We start from the raw sequence: 18,475 nt of genomic DNA, 5'->3' as shown, positions 1-18,475 counted from the left end.
TCAACCATGGTTCTGGATGTAGCTTAATGAGAATCATTTGGCGAGGTTTGGTGAAAGTAAATGGCACAACATTCAATTAATAAAAAGGGTACAAGCGAAGAGAAGGAGAACAAGAAGGCATACCAGTACTCTGATCTTCCTCCTGCAAAGGTAAAGGGCAATAGCTCTTCCAAGTTTGGAAGTAGCTCCTGTTAGAAACACTTCTTCCACATCTTTTGGTATTTCATTAGTATCACCGCGGCTGTTAAGGTGTTTCCATGAACAACTCTGACTCTAAGGTTTGGAAGCTTGTCCACAAAAAGCTTCCCTCCCCCATTTAGAGCTTCATTCTGTTAAAAACCAAAAGAAAGAAAGAAAGAAAGAAGAAGTTTTTTACATGTTTTTTTTGCCTTTATTCAAAACTGCAATTATGCTTTTTTCCCCCAAAAAATTAAGCATGATTTTTTATGTCATCTCCAGGATTGTTTAAGAACACCACCGATAACTGGTTTGAACTTTTGATATTTATTAGTTACAGTGGATATAATAGTGATTTGGAAAAGCTAGGCCCTAGAAAGCTGACAAGAGGATCGCATTAATGATTTTTTAAAAAGGAACATCATTGCCTTTATAGTTGACACTTGTAGGATAAAAGATTGTCCTATTCAGCAAGTATGATATGCTGAATGCTGATAAAGGTTCTTTTTAAAGTGAAAGATTCCCGTTTCTTTAAATGAATCTTTTATGTTAAGCACGAAATGTGGAAATGGTTTGTCAGTTTCCAGAAATCTATTTACATTTACACACCGATTCATTAAAACCCTCAACAACCTCCCTCAGATAACGCCAGAAGTTTCACAACTCAGGTAACTTAGATGAATTAGACAAGGCACAAGACAATGAAATATCAGTCGCAATACAAAACCTTGTTCAACGCAGCCAGGCTGATGACTTTAACCCCAATCCTATCAGCCCTGAGGATGGCATTCTCTATTTGCTTATTGATTCCATCAGCAGCAAATGGCAAGAAATACTGCAAAAACAAAATAACACAGAAGAGGAAAAAGAAAAATAAATACTTTCAGTACTGATCTTTTACAGCAGTATTCATAGTGGGGAAATGGGAAAAGAAAATGAGGGGATTTCTCAGGCTAACCTGAAAGCCAAACCTTGGGACAGCCCACGTTTGGTGCAAACGACCTCGTAGGTTGTAAAAAGTGACTAAGAAGGTCTTAGACCAAAGCCACATTAGTATCAAAGATGTCAAGGCAATTGGCCAAAATGGGATCAAGAAGAACCTAAATCTGTTATGGTATAGAAGTAAAGGTGCGAAGGCGAATTGAACGTGCATGCAGGATGAGACATCCACTATATGGGCCAGGAACACAAAATCAGGTACCCTGCTATTTTTCCCTGCATTTAATAAATCTATACATTAGTCACCTCATTCGACTAATTGTATATTGTCTAATTGTATAATTATTCTAATTTGACAACCTACATAGTTTTGCATTTCACAGCACTATAATAAGCAAGCCGAATGAAATAAGAAATAGCAGATATACTTGAATTCAAACTTATTTCTTTATGTAATTGCCATGATTTGCTGTTGAGGGGTGTGCCTAGTGCGTCAAAGAGGGGCATGAAGAGGCAGAAGTTAGTGTCTTTATCAGTATGGTGCAGGCTGTGGTATCTGCATATAAAGCACAGAAAGCAAATGCATAAATTTAGTCATTAGGAAGAAAGAAATTCTGGAATCACAATTAACCACTTGCAGGAAATAAATGTCCGAGAAACTTATTTAACCACGAATCATAACTAAAAGTTAATTAATCACTTGCTATATACTCTCTCTGTCCAAATTATAAAGAACTTTTAAACAAAATCTCACATATCAATAAACCTTATTAAATACAGTCAATAACCTTATCTTTCCAAAACAAAAATTTCCATCATTTAATATATTGAAAAGAGAAGGCAGAAATTAATTATAGAGAAATAAAAGTTAATATTAAAATTGATACATTTAATAAAATCTTAAATTTAATTTACTCAAAGTGTCTTATATTTTAAAATAAATTTTTTTTTTCAAAAGTGCTCTATAATTTGGAATGAAAAGAGTAATATATAGACCCATTCTTTTGTCATTTTTTGGCAAGATTGCTCTATTTGGATGAGAAGAAGATATGGGGAGGGGGGAACATGGAAAGAAACAGGAGGAGAGAAAATGAATTTCTCTGTTTGGATGAAAAAGAAAAAGTTAGAGGAAAGAAAAATTGGAGAAAATAGGGGTGTAAGATTCATTACATTCCCCCCCTCAACTATTCTCCTTACAAGTGAAGAGATTTTAAAAAAAAAATTTTTTTCACTGTCTACCCTCCCTATCACCTCTTAATTGTTTTTGCACTAGACCCCATCTTCAACCAGGTAGCGACTTGTCTTTAGCAGCTTCAACCTCAATGAAGAAGATGGTGTCAATGATGAGCCACATGGCAAGTTTGTTTTTCTAGATTACATTTTCATTTTGTTTATCTAAATACTATTTAATATATAATTTTGTGTTATTACATTTAATTTTAAAAGTGCACACTTTTTCTTTTAAAAATATAAAAATGATATATTTTTACTAAATTATTTGATTTTAAAATATAATAATATGAAAACAAATTTTTAATTTAGTTTTGTACTTTTATTTTATTTTTAAAAAGATAATGAAACATAATATAAAAGGACATTATAGACATTATGACATTTATTTTTTTTCTCTCATTATTTTCTCCTATTTATTTAAATAGAATGTGTGATAACATTTTATTTTTAATTTGTTTCCTTTTATTTTCATTTTTCTTAACTTTCCTTTCTATTAAGTTAGGTTTTAATCCTACCTCCCTCTCATTTTGAGAAGAAGAATTATATCAGTCCACTTGACACCCTCCCCTCCCCTTCTGGAGTTGTGGTGTTGGAAGTTAATGCTAGTCTCAAGTGTGGGGGGGAGGGGGAGGAATCGATGCGTACTTGTTTTCCGTTTGTTTTACTTCCCATGTCGGTTCAGATAATTAAATATATGGTGTCAGAGACGGAGATAGAGGGCCTTAAAGTTAACTTACGTGGGCGTGTAGATCACATATCTTAGAAAAGGAAACACGTCGAACAGCCGGTGGGGGGATAATTTCGACGTTGCTATGGCCCATGGATCTGAGGAAATCAACACCCAACACGTATGCGTATATCAATACTCCAGATCCTAATCCTAACAAGCAAGCCCCGGCGATCGGAATTCCGATTATTGCTGTTAAAATTAGATGCTCCAATGGCGTCGCATTCCCAGCTGTAACATAACTCCACGTCATGATCAATCAAAAATTGACAAAACGCACAGCCTCAATGTCTCATTAAACTTTCAAATTATTTTCAGCCTTGTGCACAGAGCAGCGGGTTTGATCTCCGCAGACTACAGCCATATTTAAGGGTATAATAATGAAATCACCCCTTGAAGTTGAACAGAAACGACAAACCTTTACATCTCCACGTGACTTTCTTTAATTTTTTTTTCTTTTTCTTATTTTTTTTATGTGAACCACGACGTGAGGGACACCTGGACAAGAGACATATCTTTTTCTCTTGTTTCTTTTCACCGCAATTTAAAATAAACTTCAAAAGGGTATATTTTATATTTACACCCTCTTCTAATTCTGACGCACAATTTCTATTTCTAGAAATGAAGTCTTTTAATTTTGTTTCTCAACAATTTTTTTATTAAATTCGACATGTTTCCCATGTATCACATGAAATTTAAGAAATGAATTCCGCTATTCATATCATATATTGAATATTGATGATATTTATATGTTGATTAATGCTAGCTACCCAAATATATTGATTAATTCTTTATTTATTGAAATATAACAAGACCTTTCCAATTTACTAGTACATAAACAAAAAGGTAAAGGAAAAAAAAGTTCAACTCGCTAATTCTTTTCTTGAAGTATCAATTTATCAACTCTTTTCCTTTTTTATGAGAAACTTAGATTCATGTTCCTCATATATACGCCCACCGTATCAAATTATAAAATATTTTTAGGTAAATTTTTATATCAATAAATTTATTAATATACTTAATAACTTTATTTTTTTAAAATAAAAATAAAAATTTTAAAAATACTCATCATTTAATATATTGAAAAGAGAAAGTATGTAAATTAATTATAAAGAGAGAAAAGATAATATTAAAATTAATACATTTAATGAAATTTTAATCTATTTAAAGTATTTTATATTTTAAGACGAAAATTTATTTAAAAGTATGTAGTAATATTTACAAAAATATAAACATATTAAAAAATAAGTAAGTGCGTAATACTCGTAAACGCCATTAATTAATTAATTAATAAATTATTGAATAAAATCTCACTTAGTGGAAGCAACAAACTCTAGCAATTCTGAAATATCCAGAATCTTCTGAATCTGGAGCCAGAAAGGTTTGGACGGTTATGGAAATCAGTATTTGTGGTGGTCGTTTATTCATTACCTGTGATCGACTGTGGCACCGAAGCTGAGTGATGAAGCGAATGATAATGATCGAAGAGATAGCCCTCATGGAACTTCCTATGAACCCAGTAATAGAGCGGCTCTGAGATTCCCACATGAAGAACCAGAGCAACAAGAAGACCCTTCGCGTTCCAGAGCGGCAGATCATGAAGAAGCGGGAAGCAACAGCAGGCCAAGGCACCGATCAAAGTTTGAAGGATCAAGAAATTATCCCTGATTGAAAAACATACACCAGAAACATCAAAAGACGATCGAAAGAGAGAACAGGATTGAGGATTGTTTGAAAGATGATCACCAGTCCCATTCTGCGTCAATCTGCTTGAAATCAACCCCTTGCTGAAGAATCCGACGGTTTCGAGTGAGAAAGAGCATGTTGGTGTAAGAATTCCAGAACAAATAAGTTAAACCTCTGAGAACGTAGAGAAGGAGGAGGTAGAAGCACCAGCTGAAATGGTAGCTTCGCTCATAGAATCTCTCGTGCAGGATTTTGGTCACCAAAGGCCCGTATAGCAGATACTGCAAGTAACACCAGAGTGAGAAACGCCATGACAGATATCAAAAAACAGAGCAGAAGAGGAGGAGGAGGAGGAGAAGAAGAAGAAGAAGAAGCAAGAGATGAACGAGAGATTGAATACCTTGAAGGCGCCCAGATTGTTCCAAGGCCAAGTAGAGAAAGGAGCAGAAATAGCCATTGAAGAGTTAGGCGTGAGTATGAGAAGCAGAACACAGAGTATTATTGTGGGGAAGTCATTGTAGGATGACTATGTGCGTGTCTATGCGTATATATATTACAGAGGCCGGGGGGAAGCATTGAAGGCAAATATAGTTGGAAGAGAGGTGGAGTGAAGAAGGAGGGTAGAGGGAATGGAGGAGGATGAGTCAATGGTCACCAAATAGGAAGCCAACTGGGAATTGGCTTCAACACGCTCTGCTCCTTTCTTGCCCTTTGGGATTTTACAACCCTACCCAAACTTATTTTGATGTGATTTCTTCTTAAAATTTCGTTTCGCAGCTGAATATTATTAGGTTGTTTGGATTAAAAGCAATGTTTTTTTTAAACAAATTAACACGACCAACTAAAAATGTCAGCAGATTATAATAGTTTTTATTGTTTCACTGGTTTATATCGGTAATTGAATCGGCAATATAATGATAAAATAATATTGATACATGCACAAATAAGTAAATAAAATATTAAAAATAACATGTTAAGTTTTAATGTTTCCTTTTTTTTTTATATGTATATTTTTTTATTTGCTTTATTTGCCTTTTAAAACAAATAAATTTCTAATTAGAAAAACTACGTGTAAGTCCGATGGAGAATATTTATTTACAAACAAATTTCACTAAAAAATCACATTCAAATCTTAAAACTCAAGTATAATTTAAAATTAGAGTACAAAAATAATAATGATTCTATCAAAAATATATTACATAAATTAAATAATTTATAATGATTTTATCAACAATTTACAACTATTGTTTTAACTTTTTATAACTATAATTTTACATATCTAATAATTAAGTTAATTATGAGTTACAGGTTTAATACTAATTTTATACAACTACTTTTTAATAGTTTATAAGTATTATTTCAATGTCTTATAATTATAATTTTACATATTAATAATTAAATCGATCATGCATTATTAGCAAAGCTTAATATTAATTATTTATAATTATTTATCAATAATTTATAACTATTACTTTAATATTTTACGATTATAATTTCATATATATAATAGTTAAATTGGTCATGTAACAATTATTTTATTAGTAATTTATAATTTATCATCTCAACATTTTTATAAATGTAATTTCATATATTCAATAATAACTTAATAAGTAAAGGTAATATTATTTTTACATCTAAATTTTAAATTACACTCAAATTCTAAGAAATCTGTCTAAAGTTTATAAATATTGTAGGACTTATTAATAAATAAGCTTGCTCAACAAAACTTATACATAATTTTTTTTTTCTATTTTCTCTGCAATTTAATTTATATAATGTCAATAAATAAATTGTGCACTCAAAATTTTACTAAAACAACCCAAAAAGAGTTGATATGGATATTTTTAAATTTCATAAAAAATTATTTTTAAAATGAGAGTGAAAAGAAAAAACAGTTCAAAGTGTCCAACCGTTCCAAATTTTTGGTAAACTTCAGTCTTCAATTCTGTCAAAACCGTATAGTTCAAAGCAACCTAAAACGGTCCAATTCCTAACATAAGTTAATGAATTAAAACAAAGTTACTTTTGTATTCAAGTGATAGTCCAACCAATTCGGGTTGGTTCAAGTCTTGAAATTAATATTGATTAAAAGTTGTAAAGCTAAAGATAGAATAAACTAAAAATTGCAAACTGGAGTTAAAAACCAATAACTAGAACACAAATTATGTTTGGACTAAAAACTCTAGTAAGTACTCCCTCCATTAAAAAATATAAGGCATTTTTTGAACAATTGAATATTAAAAACATAAAACATTTTTAATCTTTTGAGATGTAATTATCACATTTTTTAAAGTATCTCTATTGATAATAACTTTATATTTATTGTAGAGCGTTTAATAAGGGTACGTATAAAAAGATAGAGTTAGTTTAAAAGTAGATAATTATTTTATTGAGAAATAAAATTTAGTTAAAAATACTTTACATTTTTAACGGAGTGAATATGTTTTTTTCCCAAACATTTTTTTAGGATTTTCAATAAACTTTTAATACCTAAACTAAGATTTGAACCACTCAAACCTTAATTTGGGTCTTATCCAAACACAACTACAACATGAACAAGTCAGTATCATGGAACTGTTTTATTGGCTTTTCAATTATCAACAGTGTTAGGATTAGATGGTGGAAAAATATTTTATATGTTTAATGAACTAAAATGAAATATTGTGTGTGAAGTTAAAGTATTAAAGGTATAGTTTTGTGGGAAAAATTTACTTGCTAATAAAAATTATATATTGATTGCACTTTTAATTTATGTTTCTGTAGAGTATTAGTCTGCAAGCTAATTATACTTTCTACAGTTAAATATTATAGGATAGGAGCCCACAAAAGGTTTTTTGATTAAAGCAGTTGGCCCATATCCCATAAGCATGACCAAATTGCCTGTGTATGAACTTTGTTAGCAAGTAATTTATAAATGTATCTGCAAAAACTTTTTGAATTGTAAAACGATGTTCTGATTCTAATGATCACTCTCTGAAATTCAACTTATCCAAAAAAATTTCACCAAGAAATATTTTATTATAGAAAAATTCAACCACCACAAATTAAAAAAAAAAACAGAGAAAATAATACGACATGTCATGCAAGTGAGTTACATCATTTCCTGTCCTTTCCTTTTCAATTAACTGTACAAAAAAAAATAAGCACATCATATAATCAAATTATTAATTATTAATAAAAAGTCTGATAATTACGTTCCTGGGCAATTAATGAGAAAGGGGAAGCGAAGGACAATTTAAATTAATTAAGAAGAGAAGGAGGGCTAAAAAATCAGAGTCATAAGTGACGGAGGCATTGACATGGTAAGCAGATTTGGTTTCTCTACGTTGCAAATCTAATAGAAAAAATATAAATAGACTAATATATACTAATAAATAAAGTGGTTGTAATCAGGTAGTAGTATTTGTTAATTTGATATTGATATGTAGCATTTTTGGAACCCTCTAATTAATAATGAATATTTAAAACTGCTGTGTTCAAATAAAACCAAAAAGAAAGTGACATGGCTTACATATTTTGTTTATTTCATATTTTCTTCAGCTTCTATTTGATCAGGTTGAGTTTCTTTTTTTGTTTTCGTTTTTCTTTATTATAAACACTGCTTTCATCTCTGTGATAACTATATTTATTTAGACTGTTTATGTTCCTATTCCACTTTCGTGTTAAAAAAATTGGTTTTTTTTTTAAAAAAACAATGTTTGTGATCTTTATCGTTTTCCGAAGAAGATGTCGCGCTAGAAATCAGTGAATTTTCAAATATTATAACCTCCCATAGTATATGGTAAAAAAAAATCTAAATATAGGTATATAAATCCGAGATAATGAGACTTTATATCATTTAAATTTACCTTAATTATTAATTTGATCTCAAATATTTAATCTATATCCATCAAGTCTATAAATAAAATTTTATAATCCTTCCCAAACGATCGTTATAATTTAAAGAAGAAATAACACCATAGGAGATAACTGAATATAGTTATAAAATTTTAGGAAGTTTATCAATAGAGATTAAATCTTAGGCATGAAATTAATAAGTGAAGTAAATTTAAGGAATTAAAAGCTTTAATATCCTTACAAAACACAAAGACTCCAAACTTAAAACTTAGCAAATTGTAAAACAACAAAGAAAAAAAAAAACAACACACACACTTGGCAAATAGCGCCTTAAATGGAGGCGCTTGTCTAGCTAGTTAAATTTTATTTCAATTTTTTTTAAGATTGAATTTTTTAAAATTCCAAAAGGAAGGACTGAACACAAAAAACTCTTGGTTGAGACTTTGTACTCACTTATTTTGAAATATTTAAAAAGAAAGATGTAAAGTAATTTATTTTAAAATTTAATACTTTTATATTAAAGACATCTCCATCTGTAACACGCTAATTTTTATTATGATTGATTATCTTTAAATAAAATTAATTTAGTAAAAACCTCATGAAATTCATTTTATTGTATAAAACAAGCAAAAGAAATAATAATAAATTATTTCAAAAATTTAGTAAATAATGAATATATAATCAATGATCATTTTGATAAAAACCTTCTCATGGAAATTTAAAATACAATATAACAACCCACACGGTTAAAAGCTTTTAATATATCTTTTCCAATTTACGAACTCACCGGAGATAATGGCATAATTATAAAATCATATTTCATGAGATTTATATATTTTGTTATCTTATTTTAAGTTTGTTTGAAAACTCAACTCACGATAATAGGCATACAAGTATAAATGGCCCAACATTACATTCTCATTTACAAATACAATTCTATGCAACTCTCTGTATGTGAGTTAGCCCAAACTATATCATTCTAGTGAGTATCAAATAAATAATTAATTGTTTAGGGTTTTCTTTTTCACAATCATAGATTACCTTATCATTAATCAAAATTAAAATTAAAATCCTACACTTAGCATTGTTTACCATACAACTAAGTATGTCTAGTATTGGGTGTGCTTAGAAACCACTATTGATATAAGGAATCTCAATAGACAATCCCATTCCTTTGCTAGAGTTGGCATCTATACCTAAAATAATTAAAAAAAAAGAGGTGAGACAACAATCCCAATAATCATGGGCTTCCAAAGCACTGCAAAACAAATAATAACAACATTTCAATATTATTCAATCATATTAACTCAAGTACTCAAAACTATGAATGCATACATGTGAAATATACACCATTATGTTCGCACTATCACAAATCTCTTAAAGTGTCTCAAATCAAACTAGGTATATCATAACCTTGGATATGCTCACAACCACTTATTCACATTTGGTAGCATGATCACACCTACCATCCTCATCATGCATGATCACGATTCCTTAATAACAAGCATGATCACAACTTACATCCTATGACATGATCACGGTCATGATTAGTAGGAGGATGAATGAGACACCACCACTGCCCTTGGCCAAGTGTAGTTAGATGAAGGGCATTATACCTCATGGTATATACAAACTATGCATGACATTTTGACATGACAAAATCTCATACTAGTAAGTCACAGTCAAGTAATATTCATTCTAATTCCATCATACCAAAGTCAAATCCATCACCATCACATCAATAATCGTGTCATTATTCGTTATAACAATAACAATTCCAATATCATTATGTTGTCAATCATTACTTTGTCATTTTTGACAGTGTTACATTATACTGCCAATTATATTCTTCATCATTTTTAAATTAAATTGTATGATGAATAATATCAAAAAATAGGAAATAAATCCAAATCAAACAATTTCGCCAAACATTGTAAGTTCAAATTGCATTCACATCCCAAGCATAAAAACTAAGCCTTATCAATAATTAAGTCTTGTATTAGAAGATCACCTAAATGATCAAAAATTGCAACTTGGAGAGAACACAAGTTCAAAGTGTCCCAATTGTCTCCTACAATTCAAAAACATCCAATTGAAGACTCAAATCCAATGATACCATTGATTTTAGAGAAATTTCATAAATCACTCATAAAAAAGCCACTTTTAGAATAAGAATCTCGAGTTTAAAATAATAAATTAAATCAAATTCATTTACCATGAAACTTCATACACTAGACAATCGCTTGTGGAGGGCTCATCCATAATGATCAAGAAAATTAAATTAAGGATTTATCTAAGCATCTTGATTACTATCCAAGCATAGCTATAGAGCTTTTAGCCATCCTTGAAGGCCTTATTCTAATTTGTTAGGATAGAAAATTCACCAAAGCCACCCTTAACAGCCCTTTTGCTTATCCAACATGATTTTAGCCAAAACCATCATCTCTCATAATCTATCAACAGGATTAGGAACTTTATTATGAAAGACTAGATAATAACTTTCAATCACACTTTTGGAGAAGCGAACAATTATACAAACCAGCTTGCTCATCAAGCTTTGAATGAAAATTTAGACTTTATGATTCTTTGTCGATCCACCTCTTGGTTCTAGGAGTCTTTTAAGCTTTAACATGACTTAATTGTTGTCTCTTGCATGGTTTACTGTGGCTTTGTCATTAAAAAAATTTCAATTTTCCCACTATTTATTTTTCATTTGTTAGTTTTTTGTTTTTTTCCTTACTTTTCTGCATAAAAAGAAAAACGTTTGATCCATTAACCTCCAGTATATCCTATTTTTGCCAACTGGACTATCCTCAAATGAGTCTATTTCAAATTATCGGCAAAAAAAAAAAAAAATACTAGCCTCAGTGCTTTTTTATTAATAAAAATATAACTCTTTGGCCTGCCTATGCATTATATAAAATTTTAATGAATCAGTTGTGCTGTGCCTCCACTATTTTGTTTGTTTTTTTTTTGTTCAACGTATTAGAATTTACTATAAATTTTATATTTTATAATAAAAAACATCCATGGCCCCTTACACTTTGTTATGCCCAAATTAATTACCTTTATCACATTTATATTTTCAGAATAAAGTCCCACAAACTTTAATTTTATTTAGATAATTCCCTTATCATTATTTTTATTTATTATTTAATTAATAGAACGTAGTATAATGTATGATTTAATCCATGCATGACTTTAATTTTTTTTTTAAATATTGTATGACTTAAAGTTTATGTATATGACGAATTTATTAATTTTTCATATTTATACATAACAAACTTATATATGTGCTTGACATAACTAAAGCCTATTGGAATACATATTTCTTGAGCAAGATATCATAATATATATATATATATATATAGCATAGACATGCTTCCCGTTGGGTTAAATGTTCGATAAACTAAATGGTAAGAAATGAAAAATAAAAGTTCAATTACCAACCTAATATATCAAAATAGTTTGAACTCAATTATAGTTTAGGAAATCCTATCAACTTACCTTAAAGCCTCGAGCTCAGAGTTTTGATATATGCAAGTGTGTTAAATAAAAATATCCTGATTTCCTAAAATATCATGGCAATGAAATTAAAAAAAAAAAAGCTAGATGATACAGAAAAGATCATCTTTTAGGGATACATGAACGTGAAGGTATATACACTTTGCATATACATTAATTACAAGCCTTCCTCCAACCAACTTGTCTCGCGAATATTATATGTTTAAAATGTGGATGTACGATAGCATAGTTAGCAGATAACAGTTATATGTATCTATCATTTCAACAGATTCCATGAGCTATGGTGCAGTTAATATTATAGTATATCTATGGGTTGGGTTTATCGAAAGCATTCAAAATTTCATTGAAAGAGGTGCTTCTATGTTTGTTGTCTCTAATAAAAAAAACCTATATGTTATAAAAAAAATATTAATAATATGAATCATAAAACTGTTGTTGGGGAATGCAATCACATATTTTAATTAGGTAAAGTAGTAAATTTAGTCACAAATTATTTTTTCAAGAGCATCGGGTAGCCTAAACTATTATATAGTGTAAAATAAATTACAAACTTTTAAAAATGAAGCATCCAGTAGCCCACCGTTAACTTTAGCTAACAGATATTTATGTGGAGCTCACAATGACACGAGGCACGACACGTCAGTATAGTAAATGACGACACGTCAGTATAGTAAATGTATAAATTTAGCCACGAACTATTTTTTGAGGAGCATTTGGTAGCCTCTATTATAAAAAAATGGACCATCCAACACCTTTTTCTCAATTTTGACCAAACACCGTTTATTTTTATATTTATGAAGCCCACAAAGCATTAATCTCTTCAATCTTCTTGGCTTTATTCTTAATATAAGCTCTAGAAGAAGAGGTTTAATGAGTTTTTATCTGAAAAAATTCACAAAAATAATACCAATGAAGTAAAAGCTTGATTTTACTACACATTAGAAAAGCTTGATTCTAGCTTAATTTAGTCATGAATTATTTTTTCTACTTTGTTAGCGTCATCTTCATGAATATCTTTCAATAAAAGCTCTTTGAACATCTTCTTCTCAAGTTGAAATTGAGAACGAAGGTAAGAAGATGGAGAGATTAATGCTTTATGAGCCTCATAAGTATGAAAATAAACAGTATTTGGTTAAAACTGAAGGAAAGATGCTGGATGATCCTTTTTTTATAGTAGAGGATACCAAACGCTCGTTGAAAAATAGTTCATGCTAACGTGTCGTGCCACGTGTTATTATAAACCTCACATAACATCTGTTAGCTAAAGTTAACGACGAGTTACTAGATGCTTTATTTTTAAAAGTTGATGATTTATTTTGCATCATCTAATAGTATAGGCTACCAGATGCTCTTAGAAAAATAGTTTGTGATCAAGTTTGCACCTTTATCTTATTTTAATTACTCACATTCTAATCAATTCTGTTGAATCATTTTTGATGGGTTAAAATTGGAAGGGAGAGGCTAACGAAGAAGACAAGGAGGGAAGTGGGAGTATGATAGTGCAACGAAGCTTTCCTTTTATTGCTTTGCGCGTGGATGACAGTAGATTTGCCTCTTTCTTCAATCCAAAGCGAAAGCACAAAGAAAGACACCTCTCAGTGAGAAAGAAAACGTGAAGTGAAATTGAAAAGGCAATGTGACTTGTTAGTGGCAAATGGCAATGAGAAGGATGATTAGTACTAAATCCAAATGATGTGGGGGCTCTGCTGTTATATTTGCTGGTCTGGTGAATGTTGCTTTTGCCCCCAGACTTATATTATTGTAAATCATCTTTTGACCTTTTTTAAATATATTTGATATTTTCATCCAAAACAAAATATACTGAGAAAAAAATCACAAGTGCAGGGTACCTTTTACCAATTAAGAAGCATGCACCGATGCACGTCTCTTTAGTAGAGGCAAATATGTAAAGGACCACAACCAAGAATGAGAACGAAACTCCGTGCTTTAATAATAAATGTGAAACTTGTACAGAAAAACATCTATGTCCATCCAAAACCTCATCGCCTTGTTCCGCATCATCTTCTTCAACACCGTTCATTCATACTTACAAGAAATTATAATATATATAATAACCTTATTATTCATAATTTACAAATAATTATACATATTCTTCAAACTCTCTGGCCTACGTACGAGACTCATCCTAATTATTGCAAATAACGGATAATTAGTCCGGTTAATTAAATGGTTAGTAAATATTGAATATACAATAACAATAATATAAACGCTTTTAAGTTACAAAACATGTCTTAGTACCAAAAATGTTCTTCTCATTGAAATAATAACGCATTGCCTTATATATATATATGGACCAATTTTACACACGCCTATCCTAACACGCACGCGCAATAATTTAGGTATTATTGGTGAGCTTCATCTACATGCGGAAAATAGAAACTGTGATATTGAAAATTTTTTGAACTTTTACAGTGAAACAACCAAGACAAAATTATAGAAACATTCAAAGCATAGAATAAACATTGCTAAATAATAGAACAATTAACAAAATATGTGGTCTAAGAGAGACATACGCGAGTGATTAGCTAAACAATAATTGATGATAAACGACCATCCATAATTAGTTTTGCTCATCATTAATATAAATTTATAATTATTAATATATTAATTTATTTTATTATCTGTTATACTTAAAACAAAAAATCATATGCATCTATAAAAGTGAGAAATACTAAGATAAATTGCGTGCACCACATCATTTATAATATGTCTAATAAACATATGACACTTGGGTGGCATTTAATAGAAATTCATTCTAATATCAATGATAGTGAAGAGAGAGAAAATAAAAAATTAAAGTATATTCTGTTATAAAAATAAAATTAATTTAAAAAATATCATAAAAAATTTTATTTAAATTACTTAAAACATTTTAATTCAACCGGCTATAAATAATATAGTACATTTGGTTCACCTAAATACTTCTCCTATAAAGGTAGCTAGTTGTTCTGTCTGGCTGAAATTGGAGCGGAAGCTAAACAAGATGAAAAAATTAAAAAGATTCATAGTTAGACACATTACTTGCTTAAGTGAACGAGTCGGCCATTAAATTCAACGCGCGTCACTTCTCTCGTGAATGGTCCCAACCACTCTACCGAAAGTTTTTTATTCATAATAACAATAATAATAATTTGGTACTATATTCATTGATCAATCCTCTTCCATCTTCTTTGTCGACTTTTTCAGTTATAATAAGATTCATCTCTCATGTATTTTTTTTATATAACTATTTGATTGGGTTAAATTTGAGTGTATTGTTGATCCTGATTAGACATAGCTTTTAGGGCTAAATTGCAGTGGAAACCATGCGCGTGGCAGGAAATTTTCTTGGGAAGCTTGTACCATGATTCACTAATATATGCTAAGGGATTTTGTTGATTCAATTAAAGCAAGGACATGGAAGAGGTTCCTATTAAAAAAAGACATATTTTAAAAAGAGGAACACGTGAGGGAACTAAAATAAAATTAAAGAGTTAACTGAAATAACTTTACTATTTCTAGTAAAATGAATAACTAATGTATAAAAAATGAATAAATCATCACATATAAAAAAATGAATAATTGACATAGGTAAAATTTGTAAATCTTATTAATATTGTAACATTATTATGAATATAAACAAGTAAAGCTTTGTACATGAACAACTCGTGTAATGAAAATGAATATTTGATATATGAAAAATGAACAATTGATGTAAATAGAATGAAAGTTGCAAATTTACAGTGATATCACACTATTAATAAGAGTTGCAAATTTGACTTTCATTAGTTATTTATTTTTTTAATACGAGTTGTTCATGCTATAATAATCATTTCAATCAGTTCTTTAATTTTATTTCAACCCTCCCACATGTGCAGTAAAATTTTAAAACCTTAGGAGCTTTAACTGAAATTAAATTGGGTTAAGAAGAACTAACTGTAATTTTCCCAACAACAAATTTATGCGATAATTATATTTGAATTGACAAATTAATGCAATCCACGAGCTTTTCATTGAATTCCTTGTACTAAATATTGACTAATTTTACAATGACTTTTCTTTCTTGGCGAGAACCTTATCTATGATTTTAACATCATTAATATCGCTGCATCAATCTTTTTCAAATTAAACCTAACCAATAGCGATCGTCACATGATGTTGCAAGATAAATGTTTCCAATATATATATATATATATATATATATATTTGAACCATGAATATCTTCCCACACACTATACCACCTATGTCATCTAAAACTACATCCTCATGTGGCAAGTCTAATATTTTATAGTATTTAAGATTTCAAACCCGAATAAATAGTAAAATTCCTTAATCACGTTTGAAAATCGAAAATGAATTGGCTTAATTCTATTGTGATTATTGAGATTTACTAACAAGTTTAAGAGCGTTGCGTTGGAGATGGACTCATCATTGAGCCAACTGCTAACTAACCGTTTCATTATATAAGAACATCAATAAATGAAACCAAACTTTCATTGAAAGATTTTTTTTTTTTAAAAAAAAGGAATAATTCGAGTTCATGAGTATGCCAACGCGAATAAAGTGGACTGAAATTTATACTCTTTCGGCCGGTCTTTAATATAAAACAAAATTAATCTATTTTGTGCTTATTAAAAATATTAATTATAACTTTAAAATTATAAAAAATGATAAATTGTGGTCCAAGATAAATTTAAATGATCACAGCAAATAAACAAGGGGTTAAAACACTGTTGTCAAAATCACAAGTCAAGTTGGTTGACTTAGCAAGTTCACGCTCTTACCACAAGAAATCTAGTTCACTCACTTGCAGACTCTATTCTCATTAAACTGGAGTGGAAGTGTCGGTGAATCATACGAACTCACTTCAATTGGAGTCAAAATCGCACACGCGCTAGTTGTAATTTCATCATTGATGTTGATGGAAAAATCCCCGGCAAAACTTCAAAGACGGAGCTGCATGAATACAATTATTTCATTAAACAATTTTGTAAACCAAGTATGACATTATCTAATCTAATTTATATAAAATAACCAATTATTTTAAACTACGAAGAACAAATGATGGAAATTCTGACTCTTCCCACAAAGCTAACATGAATACAATTATTTGATTAAACAACTCTGTGAAAAATGTTAGTTAATAGATGCACATCTCTTTGAGTTATAATTTATTTTATAATTAAGCTTTGCTCATTGCCAAATTGAATTAGAACAAATATATGCAAATTTTTAGCATGATATAAAACTAATGAGGTGGAGCCATTTTTATTAAAATTAAACTAAAAATAGAAAAATAGAAGAGAATAATGAAATATAGTTTGGCCCACAAACCATTATAATATATATTATTATGATTTGAATTATGTTTAAGTAAATTTGCGTTATACATCATACTTTAATTTAATTATACAATCATATATTTTAATATTTATTTATAATATAGATAAATTCTTATGATTTTATGATACGAATTTACACAATGAGTTTATATTTGTCCTTTGAGTTTGTTTAAACTCACGAGTATAATAACTTTGGGTAAAAATTAAAAAAGTATTAATTATTCTAACTTTATCTTACATTAAGAGCAAAAAAAAAAAAACTTGAGATAGTAAAACTTTTAACCTTCTATATTTGTTTTAGTTATTGATTTAGTTTCTCAAATTTAACTTGTATCAATTTGATTCTTTATTTTTTTTTTAAATTATCATTTGAGTCTTTTAAGTTTTAAAACATAAATTGAATTTAAAAATAATCTAACATATAAAGTATATTGTATGAATTGCCATATATATGTAATTAAATGAGAATAAATTGACCCTCGAGTTAATTTAATTTTATCAATATAATTTCTTACACTGTGTTTTGTTCTCTTATTTTTTAAATTTTAAAGCATATTTTTTCTAACTAAATAATTACACTTTTTGTTAATTTTTATAATCTTCATCAATATTCTGTTGTTTGTTTAAGCAAATTTTAACAGTATTATTTCCTTTTTGAATAATGAGGACTGAATTAATAATTGAGGTGAGGTTAAGGGATTAAATTGATAAAAATTAATCTTAAAAGATCAAATCAATAACTGAGATAAATTTGAATAATCAAAAATTATATTACTCAAAAAAAACCTTTCACACTTCATCTTATATTGAGAACCTAAAGGAGAATATTAAAAGAAAAATCACATCCAAAAACCTGTGAATAAAGTTACTCGTAAATAATGACCAATAACAAGTTATCATTGGAAAAAAAACAAATCCATACATGTTCTAATTTTAACAATAACTCATTTTATATTAGTCATTATTTACGAATAATTATCTTCACAATTCTTATATGTGATTTTCTCTA

General features: G+C 29.3%; 1 pseudogene; it reads right to left on the bottom strand.

Annotated features, from left to right (window-relative positions):
* Positions 1-72: 72 nt before the first annotated feature.
* LOC129300332 (very-long-chain aldehyde decarbonylase GL1-1-like) lies at positions 73-5,350 on the bottom strand (annotated as a pseudogene).
* Between the last annotated feature and the right edge of the window lie 13,125 nt (positions 5,351-18,475).

This window comes from Prosopis cineraria, unplaced genomic scaffold, assembly GCF_029017545.1.
Source record: "Prosopis cineraria cultivar Desert tree isolate PC_DT_omini unplaced genomic scaffold, ASM2901754v1 PC1538, whole genome shotgun sequence".
Lineage (NCBI taxonomy): Eukaryota > Viridiplantae > Streptophyta > Magnoliopsida > Fabales > Fabaceae > Prosopis > Prosopis cineraria.
The sequence above is the reverse complement of the archived record's forward strand: the minus strand, read 5'-3'. Positions and strand labels throughout refer to the sequence as shown.